Below are 17,866 nucleotides of genomic sequence, written 5' to 3'. Positions count from 1 at the left end.
TGTTGTGGAGCTTCGTTTCTATGGCATGTTCTCCGACGCATTTAGCTTGTTGGGAATTAGTAGTTCAACCAACATCGTACCCTTATGCAGTCGTTTTCCAGTGAACCTACGATGCACTCCAAACCTTTTTGAGTATAAAAAGGCGAAACTTTGTCGAAACTGCCCTTTCTCCGTTTCACAATTAAAAACGCATTCTGACTGGTAGCATGCATTCTGTTACTATGCATGGACAAATTCTGTGAAATTCCTGAGTCTGGAGGTTTGACTACACGAGCCCTCTTATTTGATTGGGTGTTAGTACCTACCAGCGGCCCACCCATTCCGCTGGGAAGTGGAAGAGGGAACTTCGAACGATTCATCTCGGTCCCACGAGCAGCTAGGGAAGTAGAAGTCCACCTAGGCAGAGCCCTGCAAGCGTAGGTAAGCCTTATACAACTGAGGTTCCCCAGAGGTTGCCTACCTCAACAGCCATGCATCTCATCAGCGCGTAGCACACCTTGACATTGAGGGTTGTTTCTACAGAGGTTTATTCTATCCTCGTGATCCGGGCGGTCAAGCCAAGATCCCCGTTCCCTGAGACACACAGCATTCCATCGCCGCACCGCACAGTGGTCGCTGAAGCATTCCCAGAGTTTACGGTGACAGAGGACTGGCGGCGCTTACCAGTCCCCAGTTCAGGAACCCCAGGATCGCTAAGCCCGTACCCAGCAAACGAATGCTCAGCCGCTGAGGGGCGAAAACTAATTGTTACGTCAAAATATCCACGGGTGTGCTGCCGGTCTATAGTGCCCGTTGGACACTATAGACCGGCAGCACACCCGTGGATATTTTGACTATCAAATACGCCGGGAGAAACTCAAGAATAATTGTTACGTATTTGTTCTCCAAGGACATATGTCAAATATTGCTTAATATACATATTGAGAGAGTTACTGGAAGACATTTCACTGGACATAAAGCAGTCCTTGTGGTTCCAACATGACGGATGTCCTCCGCCCCCTAACTGCATAAATAACATCTGTACATTGTAGGATCAGTCGTTCAGCAAATACGAAACAATTCTGGGCTACCACATTAATTTTTTTCTGCTGGTAACGTCTAGAAGGAGGTCCACTCAGCCTTGTGAGGTCAGCGGAAAAGCTACTTGAATACAGAAGCAACGAAATTGACGCGCAAGTCACCGAAATAGCGTTACACCGAAAGGCTTCAACCAGGCAAGATGATACACGACGTTACTTTATTAGCAGCAAAAGCAGCAGCCGTTATTTATTCGGGTTAGAGAGCGAGATGTTTGACGTATTACGACCATGTATCTTATTACTTGCAAGATCCAATACCAGTCCTATAGCACTTAGGTCTAGATGGTATAGCGGTAGTAAACAGGGTACCATTTTCTTGCAAAATTTTGTTACTATAATAAACAGCAGAATGTTGTTGTTCCTTAATTAATGCCAAAAGTTCGGCTTTCCTTGTCTCTAATCACTTTTGCTTTCTACATGATAGTCGAAGCTTTCATGTCGTTAGTCATGAGGTAGAAATGACCACGAAACGAGACTCTGAAGTGACAACAATGAAACGTTGCTTAACACTGTTGTTTGACAATGCTCGTCGGACACTGTCACTTTCCAACTTTATTCACAGTTTAGCGTTTATGAAAAATATGTAATGACTCGTTTATTAAGGCGCCTTTTGAAATCAAATCCCATAGGTAGAACAGTTTTTTTTCTAAGAATTCCTTTGCTAGCCTGGAAGTCCAGTTTCGTGTAACAAAAGTTGTTATGTTTTTGTAGAGTCGGTTCTCTTTGTATTCTTCATAATATCACAGAAAATCCTGTTTAACAATACAGTTACCTATATTATCAATGGAATATTTATTGTATGCATTTTACTTGTTCTGCTTTTGGGCAGATACTCCAAGTCTGCTCAATTCAGCAGCCGGCCGCGGTGGTCTCGCGGTTCTAGGCGCGCAGTCCGGAACCGCGCGACTGCTACGGTCGCAGGTTCGAATCCTGCCTCGGGCATGGATGTGTGTGATATCCTTAGGTTAGTTAGGTTTAAGTAGTTCTAAGTTCTAGGGGACTGATGACCACAGCTGTTAAGTCCCATAGTGCTCAGAGCCGAGCCTCAATTCAGCATCGTGTCCCTTCTTCCGTAATTAACTTACTCAACTTTTGCCTGTTAACATGTGGTTGCACCCTGTGTCGCCTTCTATGTCGGCACTATTACGCCATTCTTGTTCTCAATGTCAGTAAAATTAACTACGTTAACGGTAAGATGTCGTGGCTTCCCGCGGTCGCATTTCGTGATCGCTTTTCACTCTGGCACTAACCACCGAGCACTTGTACAACTGTCCTTAGTGCCCTGTTTCCTGCAAGCTGGAGGACCTATTGCGGGCCAGGGAGAATGCTGCCGAGGTTGCTAATTTTTGGTCTCATTATATTTAGTGTTTGTAATCGCTTTATATATAACTATTATTATAGTCTTTAATTGCCTCACACTGTATCTATATTTCTTTGCATGTATTAATTATATATATTTAGTATGCTTTTTCTCTTTTGTCTTTTTTGTATGGAAGGCTTTTGATAAAAAGCAATGCGAGGTAAGAACGTGTGCTACTTTGATTTGTGACGTGTGTGAGACTAGTCAGGCGGTGATGTTAGCTCCTGCTACAGCCGGGCTACCACTTGGCTTGACGAGCAGTACCTGAGTTACGTGTCTGGACAGTAGGAGAGACACTTTTAGAACCTTTTTTCCTGACGGCGGGACACTGGATTTTCAGCGTTGTTATTTAGCTACAATTTGAGCAGTTTTCGAACATGTTAATTTATGCTACATAAAAAGTATATAGTTCCATTACCCAAATTAAGTTGGTGTCGTCTTTTCGCTTTATCAATGTCAAAATTTATACGTGCACGTCGAAAAATATGCCACATTGCCTGCTTTAAATCGTATCTCGATATATTGACTTGTTCTGTATACAGGGTGAGACCCGCCTCCGTAGCTCAGTGGTCGGCGCGGGTGATTGTCATGCGGGGAACCCAGGTCGCTGCCCAGTACTGCCAGAGACATTTCCTTGGTCGCAGGACTGGTTAGCTATGATCTCAGCCACGTGAGGCCAACTGAGGAGCTACTCGACCGATCAGCAGCGGTTAAAATGTGAAGAAACTCAACAACGAGAGCGGTGTGCTGGCCACATGCCTTTCCATACCGCCATTGACAGATAGTGACACGGTAATTGGTCAGGCCCGTCTGGACCTTCAGGATCAGAACTCGGAACCTTACGTTTCCTCTATATGGGTGAACCAGAACTCCACCAAAAAACTTTCAGAGGTGGTCAAAACAACAAAAACAACAAAAAATTTCCAGTTAACATAGGCTCTAAATGCATACTGTACCTTAAGAGCTATGAGCAGTTGTTCAGCAGAAAATACATGTTTCAGCCCAATTCTACTGGACTTTTCTTTTAAGTTTGGTTCATACTACCACCTCTGGAAACATGAAAAGCAACAAAGAACTTTCAGTAGAAGAGTTGTCTCTAACAGTAGCTAAGATGAACAAGTCCTCAAAGCTCTTCAGGTACGCATTTTAGAGCCCATTTTTACTAGAATTTCTTCTTGATTTACTCTATAATAGCACCTCTGTAATTTCGTCGGTGGAGTTCTGGTTCACCATGTATACTTGGCAGGCCTGTCTTAGCATGCCTGTGTACACCCTGTATACACTATCAGGCCTGATAACATCGTCATATAGTGATAACACTAACGCACTCTAACGGCTGTTCAACCAGTAACAGATCACTGTAACTTTAATCATTTACGTACCCGCTAGTCTTATTTACTTCTACCAAACTGCGTCTAAATCGGATGCTTAACGTTTTGGTTAGCCAATGCATATTAGACAGCTCGTTTTTTTTCGTATTGCAGACCTGTAAGATGACAGTTCTTAGGGGAGTGTGATGTCACTACAGTACAGTAGAAAGCACTGTTCTCAGCACCGCCGGTCGGGGTGGCCGAGCGGTTCTGGAACCGCGCGACCGCTACGGTCGCAGGTTCGAATCCTGCCTCGAGCATGGATGTGTGTAATGTCCTTAGGTTAGTTAGGTTTAAGTAGTTCTAAGTTCTAGGGGACTGATGACCTTAGAAGTTAAGTCCCATAGTGCTCAGAGCCATTTGAACCATTTCTCAGCACCTGGTGCTGTAGTTCCCTAGTACCATTATTTTCTGCAGCGCCAGTTGCCACTAATACCGTCACTTACGTTCATCGTCATTTTCCAATTCGTGCTGGGCAAATGGAAAAGCGACGGGGTATTCTTAAGTCACATCTAATATTGCTAGAAACAATTTTAAACATCGAAGAAAGACAATGATTATGAATATACTGTACACGTGCAGTAGATTCGGGCCAGATTAGACGAGAATGTGGCCATCTGAAGTCCACATTTTTTAAAAATAAAAGTGTTCATTTGAAAACAGGTGGCTGTATTCTAGTGTACGGAATACAATTGGGCGCATCCTACTCGGATTGCCAGACCATTAGCCAATCGAGGTGGTCATGGGAAGGTGTAGTTTAGTCTTCGAAACGAAGTTCAAACGATCGGGAAAGAGAAAAGAAGGTTCACGTCATTACTAGCTAAAGGCCGAAGCCAGAGAGAGTGTCCATTCTTGAGTTGACGCTAAAGCAACGGTCTTTAGGCAACATGTGATTTCTCTCTCGCGCTCCTTACTGGCTATTAAAAGGGGCGTGTAGGAACTTGTCGGTCAGCGCGTTTTACAGGAAAAAACAAACTTCTGCTGAAGATGTGATCCTACATCACACATAGGCCCAAACGAGTTGATCATCATAGATAGAAACTTATGTGAGGAAAAATTTGGAAATGATAAAAATTCGAGATATCCCTAGGCTGGTTGGATGACCTACACAATATTACGTCAGGAGTAGTTGTTGAAAACTGTTTTCCAACGAATGCTGGAGAGCCGGCCGTGGTGGCCAAGCGGTTAAAGGCGCTACAGTCTGGAACCGCGCGACCGCTACGGTCGCAGGTTCGAATCCTGCCTCGGGCATGGATGTGTGTGATGTCCTTAGGTTAGTTAGGTTTAAGTAGTTCTAAGTTCTAGGGGACTGATGACCTTAGAAGTTAAGTCCCATAGTGCTCGGAGCCATTTGAACCATTTGAATGCTGGAGAGAAAAACTTGCAGAGGCTGGGCAGGATTTGACTATACAAGGCAGATTGTCCATAATGCAGGATGCAGCAGTTAAGATGAAATGAAATGCATAGTTGGAAAGCGACAGGAATGGAAAACTCCGCGAAAAAATGAAACACTACTACTCTAACAGCGTCATTTATTCGCAAACTGCACTTCTGTGACTGTACGAACCAGTTAAGATTGTTATTCCTGCTGTACGAGGATAATCCTTGAAGAAGTTGAAATGAATACCGTAACAGTCTGAAAGCTGCCAGACTTTTAGTGGACGGCGAGATGAGAGCAGAAGGGCGGATCGGTAGCGTCGGTGACACGGTACAGGTCGGCGAAGGCGGTGCCCGGGCCCGCTGCGCCAGGTCAGCCGGCCACGCGTTGCCACGGCAACACAATCAATAGCGCCGCAGCTGGCATGCGGCCCGGACACGGCGCGCCCGCCCACACCTCAAAACAATGTCGCCGCCTCGAAGTGCGGGAGGCGCTACACAGCCCACCCTCTGACTAGACCGTCATTAAGTACACCCTTGAGGTCAGTCCAAATCCCTGATACGAGTCCACTGAATACAATATTCCATTAAGTGTTCCCCGTTTCGTGTAGCGAAACACGTTACCACTGGAAAGCGTGGAGCTTTCATTTACTGACAAAAAATACAATTCACACGTGCATAGCTACGTATGTTGATCGTAAAATGTAACAGGTATATGTGGAACTTCGTCGTGTGTACCACGTATTGCGCTATCACTCCTTTGTTCTACGATAACTTATACGTCTGCAATGCCTCTAGAGATTAGGATAATACTTTGAAGCCCAGGACGCTACGACACACTTGTACACCCGACTCAAAGGTAACCGGTTCGGTCCCTGACGGTGGAAGAAATTTTTATCGTCAGTATTTGGCCGGCAAGGGAGAGGAGGCGGTGCCCAATTCCTGACAAACGAGAAACGTTCTTCGTAATTAAAATCCCAGGTCCCCCCGCAGTCTCTCATGGGGTGAGAGTATGTGACAAGAGCATCTGACACTCTTAATACCAAGCCGACCATCACACGAGGCCATTAAGCTCAGCTTCCTCATTGATATTATTCGAAAAGGGTTGGCTAGGAGCAGGGATTAGATTTCGTACTCTTCTTTGTCTTTCTCATCGTCATCAGCAACGTAAACGTGACAGTAAACACCACAACACCACACCCTCTCGTTACGATCATCAGCATTGTATGGACATATTTAAGGCACAACATTCTCACTTCGCGAAAGAATGTCTTCCTAACTAGCGACTGATCAACCCATAGAGAGTATTAAGAGTTTATCTTTATACTGGGAGATCCAGACCACGAGCACGTCTTTTTTTGCTACGCACCAGTAGCCCGTACTTCTTGAAAGCTCCAAGTGCATCAGATGGAGAGAACTGGGCAAGTGTTGTTGCTAGTGGAACCAGGAAACAAAGAACAACTGTCACACCGAACTTGCGGACATAATGAAAATCAGGAGTCATTTACCCTCTGAACATGCAACACACAGATCAAGCGAAATTGCTCTCATGCCTTAAGAGACACTAGTGCAATGAAATGTCACTCACATTGGTTTTACAGGATGCTGTTTATTTCAATGAGCTTTAAGTGGGAGGAACATTCCGTGACGCATTTTTTTAATAAACCATTCGATTGTCGGGACTTATAAACACACGGTCGCCAGTCAAATGAAACATACACCGATTGCAAAATGACGCGCGGGTTGGGCGCGCGGTTTGAGGCGTCATGTAACGGACTGCATGGCCCCTCCCGCCGGAGGTTCGAGTCCTCCCTCGGGCATGGGTGTGTGTGTTGTTCTTAGTATAGGATAGTTTAAGTAGTGTGTACGTCTAGGGACCGATGACCCAAGCAGTTTGGTCTGTTAGGAATTTACACACATGTGAACATGTGATTGCGAAATTTACTGGAGTTGTAAGCGAACACAGAGACGCTTTTGTATTTGGCTTTCATCAAACTTCTACCAAGGCATTTCCGATGGAGGTATGTGGTTGAATATATTTGCTTGAGGCACGGCTGAAGACTTGGGTTGCGAGCGGTGATGAGAAACATACGAGGTCGACGTAGCTGATGCAGCACGAGAAAATGCCACATCCAGTCTAGGCCTCCCAAGCCTACATGCGCCAGCTGCTTGCTGATTCTTTTTAAAGGCCGCATGTTTCCAGTATACAGTAGCTGCCCACGACTAGGTAACAAAATGTGCTGGTACACCCATTAACTAACATCGAATCTGAACACAACAGGTTTATTTAATGAGCCACTTAAGCTGACTACTACTGTCTTCAAATAGTTCAATGGCTCTGAGCACTATGAGACTTAACTTCTGAGGTCATCAGTCCCCTAGAACTTAGAACTACTTAAACCTAACTGACCTAAGGACATCACACACATCCATGCCCGTGGCAGGATTGGAACCTGCGACCGTAGCAGTCGCGCGGTTCCAGACTGTACCGCCTAGAACCGCTCGGCCACACCGGCCGGCCACTACTGTCTTCATAAAAAACTGTAATCAATACAAAAGAACGATTATATTATCAGCCACTGAATCCGACTACTACTTTCTTCACAAAAAATGTAAGAGCGACTTGCTATAACAGTAAGCTTCGCAAATAGCTTTATCTATAGAAACTAAACACAGGGTTTGTTTCTGATTGCTTTCGCAGATTACTGATGAGCGTCCGAAATTTATGAATAAGACAGTAAGCTGATCTAATTTTGCGTAAATATCTTGAAAGTCTTCAAAATTCTTGTTAGAAATACGTGTACACTGCGCTTACAAAAGTCATGGGATAGCGATATGCACATATACAGATGGCGGTAGTATCGCGTACACTAGGTATAAAGGCGCTGTGCATTGGCGGAGCTGTCATATGTACTCTGGTGATTCATACGAAAAAGTTTCCGACGTGATTATGGCCGCACGACGGGAATTAACAGAATTTGCACGTGGAATTGTAGCTGGAGCTAGACACATGGGGCATTCCATTTCGGAAATCGTTAGGATACACACTGTCAAGAGTGTACCGATAACAACGAAAGTCAGGCATTAATTATGACCACGGACAGCGGAATGGCCGACGGCATTCACTTAACGACCGAGAGCAGCACGATTTGCGTAAGCTGTCAGTGCTAACAGACAAACTACACAGCGTGAAATAACCACAGAAATCAATGTGGAACGTACGACGAAGGTATTCGTTAGGACAGTGCGTCGAAATCTGGCTTTAAAGGGCTATAATAGCAGCACACGGCCGACGCGAGTGCCTTTGCTAACAACACGACATCACCTGCAGTACCTACCCTGGGCTTGTAGCCATATCGGTTGGACCCGAGACCACTGGAAAACCGTGGCGTGGTGATATGATCCCCGATTTTTGTTGGTAAGAGCTGATGGTAGGATTCGAGTGAAGCCGTGAGCTCAAGTTGTTATGAAGATACTATGCAAGCTGTGGGTGGCTCCATAAAGGTGTGGGCTGTGTTTACGTTCACTAGTCTGGGTCCTCTGGTCCAACCGAACCGATCATATAGTGGAAATGCTTATGTTCGGCTACTTGGAGGCCATTTACGTCATGTTATCAAACAAGAATGGAATTTTTATGGATGACAACGCGATATGTTTGCGATTCGTTTGAAGAACATTCTGGACAGTTCGAGCGAATGATCTGGCCATCCAGATCGCCCGACATGAATCTCATCGAACATTTATGGGACACGATCGAGAGGCCAGTTCGTACACAAAATCCTGATAGGAGCAGCATGGCTCAACATTTATTCAGGGGACTTCCGACGGCTTGTTGACTACATGCCACGTCGAGTTGCTGCACTACGCCGGACAAAAGGAGGTCCGACAAGGCATCCCATTACTTTTGTCGCTTCGGTGTAATCGTGTCTGCAATAAACTTGTATTGAATTGTTGTAAATAAAATTCTACATTAGAAAAGCTTTGTTCTGAAATTAGCGAAATATATTGGTTTATTTCGCAGAAGTACAATTTTAGGCAATTGGAAGGCTACGCCAATAATTAAATATGAAACAAAAACCGAAAGGAGAAAATTTGAAATGATTTATGAGAGACAAAAAAAATTCTAAATTATGAAATCGCCACAGCTTTAACGCAAGAATACTGATAAAACATGAAACTTCCTGGCAGATTAAAACTGTGTGCCCGACCGAGACTCGAACTCGGGACCTTTGCCTTTCGCGGGCAAGTGCTCTACCAACTGAGCTACCGAGGCACGACTCACGGCCGGTACTCACAGCTTTACTTCTGCCAGTACCTCGTCTCCTACCTTCCAAACTGGCAGAAGTAAAGCTGTGAGTACCGGCCGTGAGTCGTGCTTCGGTAGCTCAGTTGGTAGAGCACTTGCCCGCGAAAGGCAAAGGTCCCGAGTTCGAGTCTCGGTCGGGCACACAGTTTTAATCTGCCAGGAAGTTTCATATCAGCGCACACTCCGCTGCAGAGTGAAAATCTCATTCTGGACTGATAAAACATGTTTACAAAGGCAAATACAATGGACTTACAAATAAATATCAATGAAAATCGTCAATAACGATACAATATCTGATCTTTTACATCTCGTTTAACAGGAGATGTCTCGCTATCAAATAGTGCTTGCTCTCCTATCATACCTCCTTACAAATGGTGTTTAGTGACTGCGAGATTGGGAAGTTAGTTACATCGCCGACAGATAAGCGAACGATAGAAGTTTATATCTTACGTAAAGTGCACCAGCGGCACGACACAATACCTCCAAGGCGCGCTAGCAGTGGTAATCTTACCGATGACAGCGCCACTAAAGCGGAGTAACAAAACACAGTCGCCCACATCTCGTGGTCGTGCGGTAGCGTTCTCGCTTCCCACGCCCGGGTTCCCGGGTTCGATTCCCGGCGGGGTCAGGGATTTTCTCTGCCTCGTGATGGCTGGGTGTTGTGTGCTGTCCTTAGGTTAGTTAGGTTTAAGTAGTTCTAAGTTCTAGGGGACTAATGACCATAGATGTTAAGTCCCATAGTGCTCAGAGCCATTTGAACCATTTGAACCAAAACACAGTTTTCTGAAACTCCTTCAGGAACGAAGTTGTAGTAAATATTCCAGAATTAGAATCAATAACAGCTGCCACCACAAGAAATTTAGAAACAGATACTCTCGGTGTAGCGAAACTACTAAAGCCACTTAATAAAGACATGTCTTCCCATCTAAATTGTATACCAATTAGGTTCCTTTCGGAGTACGCTGATGAAGTAGCCAAATTTTAGCAGTTGTACACAACCTCTCGCTCAACGACAGAGTGGAAAATTGTACATATCGCACCAGTAAATAACAAAAGAAGATAGAAGTAATTCGCTGAATTATGGACCCATACCACTGACATAGATGTGCTGTAGGTTTTTGGAACACATACTGTGCTCGAACGTTATGAAATTTCTCGAGTAAAGCGACCTATTGACAAGTAACCAGAAAAGATTCAGAAACTATTTCTCTTGCGAAACACAACTGCTTCTTAACTCACACGAAGTAATGAGTGCTGTCAGGATGGCATCTCGAGTTCATTCCATATTTCTAGAAGACTTTTAACAAATTTCCTCACAAAGTGGCTTCCAATCTAATCGCATTCCCAAGGAGTATCGCCTCCACGGTGTGACTGGGTTCGTTATTTCCTGTCAAAGGATCGCAGTTTGTAGTAACTGACGGCAAGTCATCGAGTAAAACAAAAGTGATATCTGGGATTCCCTAGGGAAGTGATATAGACCCTCTGCTGTTCCTAATACAAATAAACGATTTACCTGTAGGAGACAAACTGATCAGCCATCTTAGATTGTTTGTTGATAATGCTGTCGTTTACCGTCTAGGAAAGTCATCACAAGTTCAAAACGGATTGCAAAATGACTTAGACAAGATATCTGTATCGTGCAAAAAGGAACACTTGACGCTAAATAATAAAAGAGTGTGAAGTGCTCTGTTAAATTTCGGTTAGACGATAAAATACAAAAATTTAAAGTTGTCGAATCAGCTGAACACCTACGAACTACAATTACGAGCAACTTGAAATGGAAACACCACATGAAGAAAAGGTTTGGGAAACGCGAACCAAAGGCTGTATTTTGTTGACAGAGCAACTAGAAGATGCAAAATATACTAGAGAAACTAAACTGCCTAAACTACGCTTTTCGGTCATCATCTAGAATATTTCTGCGCGGTATGGGATCCTTACCAAACAGGATTGACGGAGGATATCAAAGAAATTCAAACAGGGACGAGAGTATCACGGGTTTGGTAAGCGAGTTGGGGTGGCAATCATGAAAACATAGGCATTGTACGTTGCGGCGAGATCTTTTCACGAAATTTCAGTCACCAACTTTCTGTTCCGAACTCGAAAGTAATTTGCTGACTACCACCTACATAGAGAAAAATGATCAACACAATAAAATAATATAAAAGCTGAGATCGCAATGCAATATTTAGGTGCTAGTTTTCACCACGTGATGTTCGAGAAACAAAAGGTCGAGAAATAGTCTGAATATGGTTCTATCAACCCTCTGCCAACAACTTCCGTGTGCATTGCAAAGTAGTCATTGAGGTGTATATGTAGACATTGAAGGAGATGGTAGTGGTGTTTCACATCGCTCTTGTCAACGATTGATAGTATGATTCTGGACAGGACAACTCGGAACTTAAGGAGATCGTGTCATTGCCGAAGAAGATACAACAGCTGAAAGGACATTATATGTCTTGTATGTTGGGTGCATTTGACATTTCTAGGAAATTATAATACCGTCTGGAGCCTAATAGTGATAAAATTGCTGTGTGCATAAAGACTGAGAACTACGAAAGCATTTTTGGTTTATTAGACCTGTGGGCTATTATCATCTCTGTGTACTATAACAATGAGTGCGAAATAAGTGAATCAAAAGAGAAGTATGAGATTTTAAAACTGGATTTGATAAATGGACTTCCATGCTCCTGTCACAGCCAGATCGTGGTAGCGTACAATGAAAACTGCAGTTATTAATTCCATGACCAAACAAATGTATGTGAAGATGGTGTTAACTTGACTGAGATTCACAGGCGATGTTAAATACGTAGTAGATGGTACGCAATGACCGACTGCGCCAAAATAATTTTGCTGGATGAGTGTGTACGTTAAAATTCATTGGTGATCAGTTAAGACAACTAAGGATGTTAGGAGAATGTTACAGAGATGAACAGAAAACTAACATGGGGACCTATGGGATAAAAACGTATTCTGAAAAAACGCCATTATTGAGCTTAGAGAATTTGTCAAATTACTAACAAGGGAACCTCCCCATCGCGCCCCCCTCAGATTTAGTTATAAGTTGGCACAGTGGATAGGCCTTGAAAAACTGAACACAGATCAATTGAGAAAACAGGAAGAAGTTGTGTGGAACTGTGAAAAAATAAGCAAAATATACAAACTGAGTAGTTCAGAGGTAGATAAGCAACATCAAGGACACAGGGACCCCAGGAGCGCCGTGGTCTCGTGGTAACGTGAGCAGCTGCGGAACGAAAGGTCGTTGGTTCAAATCTTCCCTCGAGTGAAAACTTTAGTTTTTTATTTTCAGTTTATGTGACAAACTCTTATGTTTTCATCACTTTTTTGGGAGTGATTATCACATCCACAAGAAAACCTAAATCGGGCAAGGTAGAAGAATCTTTTTACCTATTCGCCAAGTGTACAAGTTTGGTGGGTCGACAACATATTCCTGTCATGTGACGCACATGCCGTCACCAGTGTCGTATAGAATATATCAGATGTGTTTTCCTGTGGAGGAATCGGTTGACCTATGACCTTGCGATAAAATGTTTTCGGTTCCGATTGGAGAGGCACGTCCTTTCGTCTACTAATCGCACGGTTTTGCGATGCGGTCGCAAAACACAGACACTAAACTTATTACAGTGAACAGAGACGTCAATGAACGAGCGGACAGATAATAACTATGCTAAAATAAAGAAAGTAAAATTTTCACTCGTGGGAAGACTTGAACCAGGGACCTTTCCTTCTGCAGCTGCTCACGCTTCCACGGGACCACGGCACTTCTGAGCTCACGTTTTCCTTGATGTTGCCTATGTAGCCCATGGACTACTCAGTTTGTATATTTTGCTTATTTTTTCACAGTTCCACACAACTTCTTCCTGTTTTCTCAATTGATTTGTGTTCAGTTTATCAAGGCCTATCCACTGCGCCAAGTTATAACTAAATCTGAGGGGGGTGCGATGGGGAGGTTCCCTTGTAAGCAATCTACCTAGCTCCGTCATTTACTTGCGATAGACAGAATAGTACTTGTAGGATGGCATATAGTTATTTTCCCTCGCTTCGACTGTAAGTTCCCTGACAACTTTGAAGGGAATTCGCTGTACTAGGGTCGGTGGAGAATATTCATGAGTTTAATTAGAGGCACTATGAAGCACTTGCTTTCGCCCTGATGGTGGCGGCTGTGCGTCTTGGCACTGACTCCACGATACACCGAAGGCGCTAAGGATTCGTCCTTACCCTAGACCGTTGAGTCGCCTACAATTCGTAGGTACTACTCTAAGTTGGTCCAAGGTGTGCACATTTCGCTCAATAGCACATTTAAGGGCAGGAGCACAAAAGTACGTGCAAAGTTCTTTAAACCACTCTGACACAATACGGGGCGATAATATGGTATATTATTTTGCTGAAGAAAGGCGTCCGGCAGCCACTATTTGACCGCGATCGAATGTGCAGATAAAAGTGTTGTGCACGTTCCGTCCTGCACTAGTTGTCTCGCCAACAACCAGTGCAAGGTCCCACCAACGCGATACGCCGAGCTATTCCATTCGCCGGTTGACAGGAACGCTCTGCATCAATTATAGCAGCTAACTCTAATTCACTTGCTCATGCGTTTTGCATGTAGATGTAAATCGCGTAAGCGCAAGAGACAAAACATTCGTCACTCTTAGGCGACATCGCGCTAATATCGTGTGACAGAGCCTCTAGCTTGATAATCGCTTCATTTCGGCGAGGAAGAGAGCCCAGCTTCTTCAAGTATGTCATCTCCAGCTGAAGGCACTCATTGGTGACTGGATTCCGTAGAGCTACCAGATTGCGGGAGTGCAGATTTCTATGGAATTAAGATGGGGCGAGGCGACTTAGCGGGCCAGTCGAGGTGCGATAGCGTGCCTGACTGTTTGTCAGACCAGGAACGTAAGCGTTCCGCGCTGTCAACATGGCTGTTGCCGTTTTGTAAGACGCGAGTGTCCACAGCTGGCCACAGGACACTCTTCATAAATCTGTATAGATGAGGTGGCCTAAGTCGTGGTACGAAAACATCACAGAATTACCTCTGCCCTGAACGTCAACTTCCGCACACGACGGGTTAAACCCATCACTAGAAGAACATTCAAAATCGGCTCTCGTCGGACCCATCCAATCATCTAGCGTTAGGTTTGTGTGTTACCTGGGCCATTACGATCGTGAGCTTTATGCGCCGCTATGAGCAATGGCTTTTGTTAGATACCCGACTTCAAATGTCCACTGCATACCGTTACCTTCGCAGTGTTCACTGGGAACTGGTTGAGACTAACCTGCATTCACTGTGTTCTCGCTTTTTCCCGTTACTCAGAATCGGCTTTCCTAATCATGTGGCTCCATCTATTCCGTTGGTATGTGCCATCTTACTAAGATTTGGCATCTTTATATCACTTTGCATAATCTTCAGCCAGTTGGTTTGAGTTCTTTCCTCCCAGCTTTATTAACAGATCTGCAACCTATAGCGGATAACGTCGCTATAAGCGGACAGAGGCCTATAAAACGCATCTCTTTAATAGCGGTACCAGCAACGTTTAATATACTTTCGACATGTGTGACCTTGTCGTACTACTTATTCGGGCCGGCCGCGGTGGTCTCGCGGTTAAGGCGCTCAGTCCGGAAGCGCGCGACTGCTACGGTCGCAGGTTCGAATCCTGCCTCGGGCATGGATGTGTGTGATGTCCTTAGGTTAGCTAGGTTTAAGTAGTTCTAAGTTCTAGGGGACTGATGACCACAGCAGTTAAGTCCCATAGTGCTCAGAGCCATTTGAACCATTTGAACTTATTCGGTATGGTTACAGAATAAATCTTGCAGTACTATTTCACAAGGCTTTACTGAGGTAAAGAATATATGCTGTTGCTGTACGAGTTAATATTCGTGAAGTTTAGGTCAATTTCGGCTTTTACCGCGCGATCGGTTATTGTATTGCTGTATACCTTACGCTGTTGAAGTTGAATCTGTGCTCCATAAAACTACCAGGTTACTTAACTGCTTTGATGTCGGTTATTTGAGTACAGATAAGTTCACAAACTTTTTCCAACTTTCATCCCCTCTAGGCCTGACTCTTCTCCTAGGAAATTAAACAGACGCATTTTTCATATCTCTTTACAGACTTTGTAACTTTTTCTCTTGCGTTCCTTTATTCGTGCCGCAAAATACTTATTTGAGGGTGCCTTTTGTCCTTGACGAGATGTGAATTTTGGGACTTTACTGAGCGATCGTTGACAGTTAACTACAAGAATCTTAACATGCGAGTTTGCAGTTCTTTCAACACGATTTCGTAGCTTGTTTATGGGCTGATGAGCATTCATGTAGACACCTTCGCCTGAAAAAAATAAAATACAGCTACATTCAACAAGGATATACGTTAATACCATCTGTTGAGACTGTAATAAGTTTAGACCTTATGCGTTTTTTTAATTCTAAATCATCTTCAGTGGTCACTGTAACAATATGGTTTTTCTTAGAATTCTGTTTGCTAGGACCATGAAAAGTTCTCATGTTTCAACTTCATTATCATTACTCCAGTATGGCACAGTGGTGAGTGATATCGGGTGGGTACATTGCCTAGATTTTTTGTTATTACTTTTGTAGCATACAGAGGTGATGTCATTTATCTACTCTATGTTTTCTTAGTTTAAATAACGTTTAGATGAAAGTCTTTGTTAGGTCAGCCATTTCTATAACTGCCTTTTACATTTGAAAGTTTTCTTGCAGTGTTAGGAGAAGTGTTTTATTACTGAATATGACTACTTTCATGTCTGTTTCTGTTGTGGTTGGGTGGCGATTTTCTTGTCTTAGATGTTCTGAAAATTTTGAATGGCTGCTGCAAGATTCCAAGCTTTTTATGTTTCTGTACACTATTTCAAGTGGCCCTTCATATAGAGCACAGGCGGGTAACTGGTGGCCCGCGGGCTGAATTTCGCCAAGTTATTCCTATGTTTGACGACTAGGATTGTCGTATATTGTTCTTCTGTTTTTCATCGTATTAACATTAGAAATAATACTTGTCAGTTACTGACTATTAGAACACTGCAACTGTTGAAATTGAAGGTTATTTATAATGAATTAGCTGCAACCAGTTTCTTTACACGTGTTTATTTTTCCACGACGACATTTGAAGATTGCTGGCATCCCATCTTCAGATGTTTACATTTATTTACTTGTCTTAAACATTGTCTCTTTACTAACGGCGTGGCAGAATTTTACAACGGAAGTAAAAAAGACTCTTGTTGTGAACATCATCAGTAAAGATACAATGTTCACAACGCTCACATAAGTGTAAACATCCTCTCAAAAACGAGTGTTATGAGGCGTAATTTGTTAGCGTGGGGTGTAGGGAAAGGCGTGCCATTCATATCGGTACGTTACCCTATAAACATTAATCACGGACGCTGAAATTTTGATTTTATGCGCTAGGTTGTTGCCGTCGTGTCACGTGACTAAGCGGCCCGCGAACTCAACTAAGTATGTGAATCAGGCAGGCGAGTCAACAATTGTTGCCCACGCCTGGTATAGAGCATCACAACTCTTACAACGAAATTGGTAAATGCTAGATTTTTATACATGTCAGTGTCATCTTCCTCCTTTAAACGTATCTGTATTGAGTTATTGTTTTGGTAAGCCAGTTTTATTCCTTGTTTTTTGAGGATGGCCGAGCGGTTCTAGGCGCTACAGTCTGGAAATGCGCGACCGCTACGGTCGCAGGTTCGAATCCTGCCTCGAGCATGGATGTGTGTGATGTCCTTAGGTTAGTTAGGTTTAAATAGTTCTAAGTTCTAGGGGACTGATGACCTCATAAGTTAAGTCCCATAGTGCTCAGAGCCATTTCAACCATTTTTGAACCAATTCTGTGTGTGAGTTTATTTCTATATATTAGTGTGTACTAGATTGTCTGTTGAGTTTCGGTGTTGTGTCCCTGTTGTGTAGTGGTGTGTGTGTGTGTGTGTGTGTGTGTGTGTGTGTGTGTGTGTGTGTGTGTTTTCAAAAAGTGGTTCAAATGGCTCTAAACACTATGGGACTTTACATCTAAGATCATCAGTCCTCTAGATTTGTTACAGTGACCACTGAAGATGCTTTAAAATAAAGCAAGACGTGTATGGTTTAAGTAACACTTTTATTCTAGACGAAAAGCGGTGCTAACCTGTACAACTTGCATAACCACGACTATGGAAAAAGAGGCCGAAAAACATGAAGATGACATTCACCAAGGACTTTCTTACTGACTCATTTTTGTAATTAGTGTAAGCTGATGTAAAAAGTTTAGTGCAGTCTTCTTTCAATATCGCAGGTCGAGAAAACAGCAAACGACATTGTGACGTAACAGAGAAAGCTGGTGTATTAGTCCCATTTACCC

General features: G+C 43.6%; 1 non-coding gene across 1 annotated transcript; it reads right to left on the bottom strand.

Annotated features, from left to right (window-relative positions):
* Positions 1 to 9,384: 9,384 nt before the first annotated feature.
* On the bottom strand, positions 9,385 to 9,459 carry Trnas-cga. The gene has a single exon. It is a non-coding gene; the product is annotated as a tRNA-Ser (tRNA).
* Positions 9,460 to 17,866: the final 8,407 nt, after the last annotated feature.

The sequence above is a fragment of the Schistocerca americana genome, chromosome X (genome assembly GCF_021461395.2).
Source record: "Schistocerca americana isolate TAMUIC-IGC-003095 chromosome X, iqSchAmer2.1, whole genome shotgun sequence".
NCBI lineage: Eukaryota > Metazoa > Arthropoda > Insecta > Orthoptera > Acrididae > Schistocerca > Schistocerca americana.
This window is presented reverse-complemented; position numbering and strand designations above follow the sequence as displayed.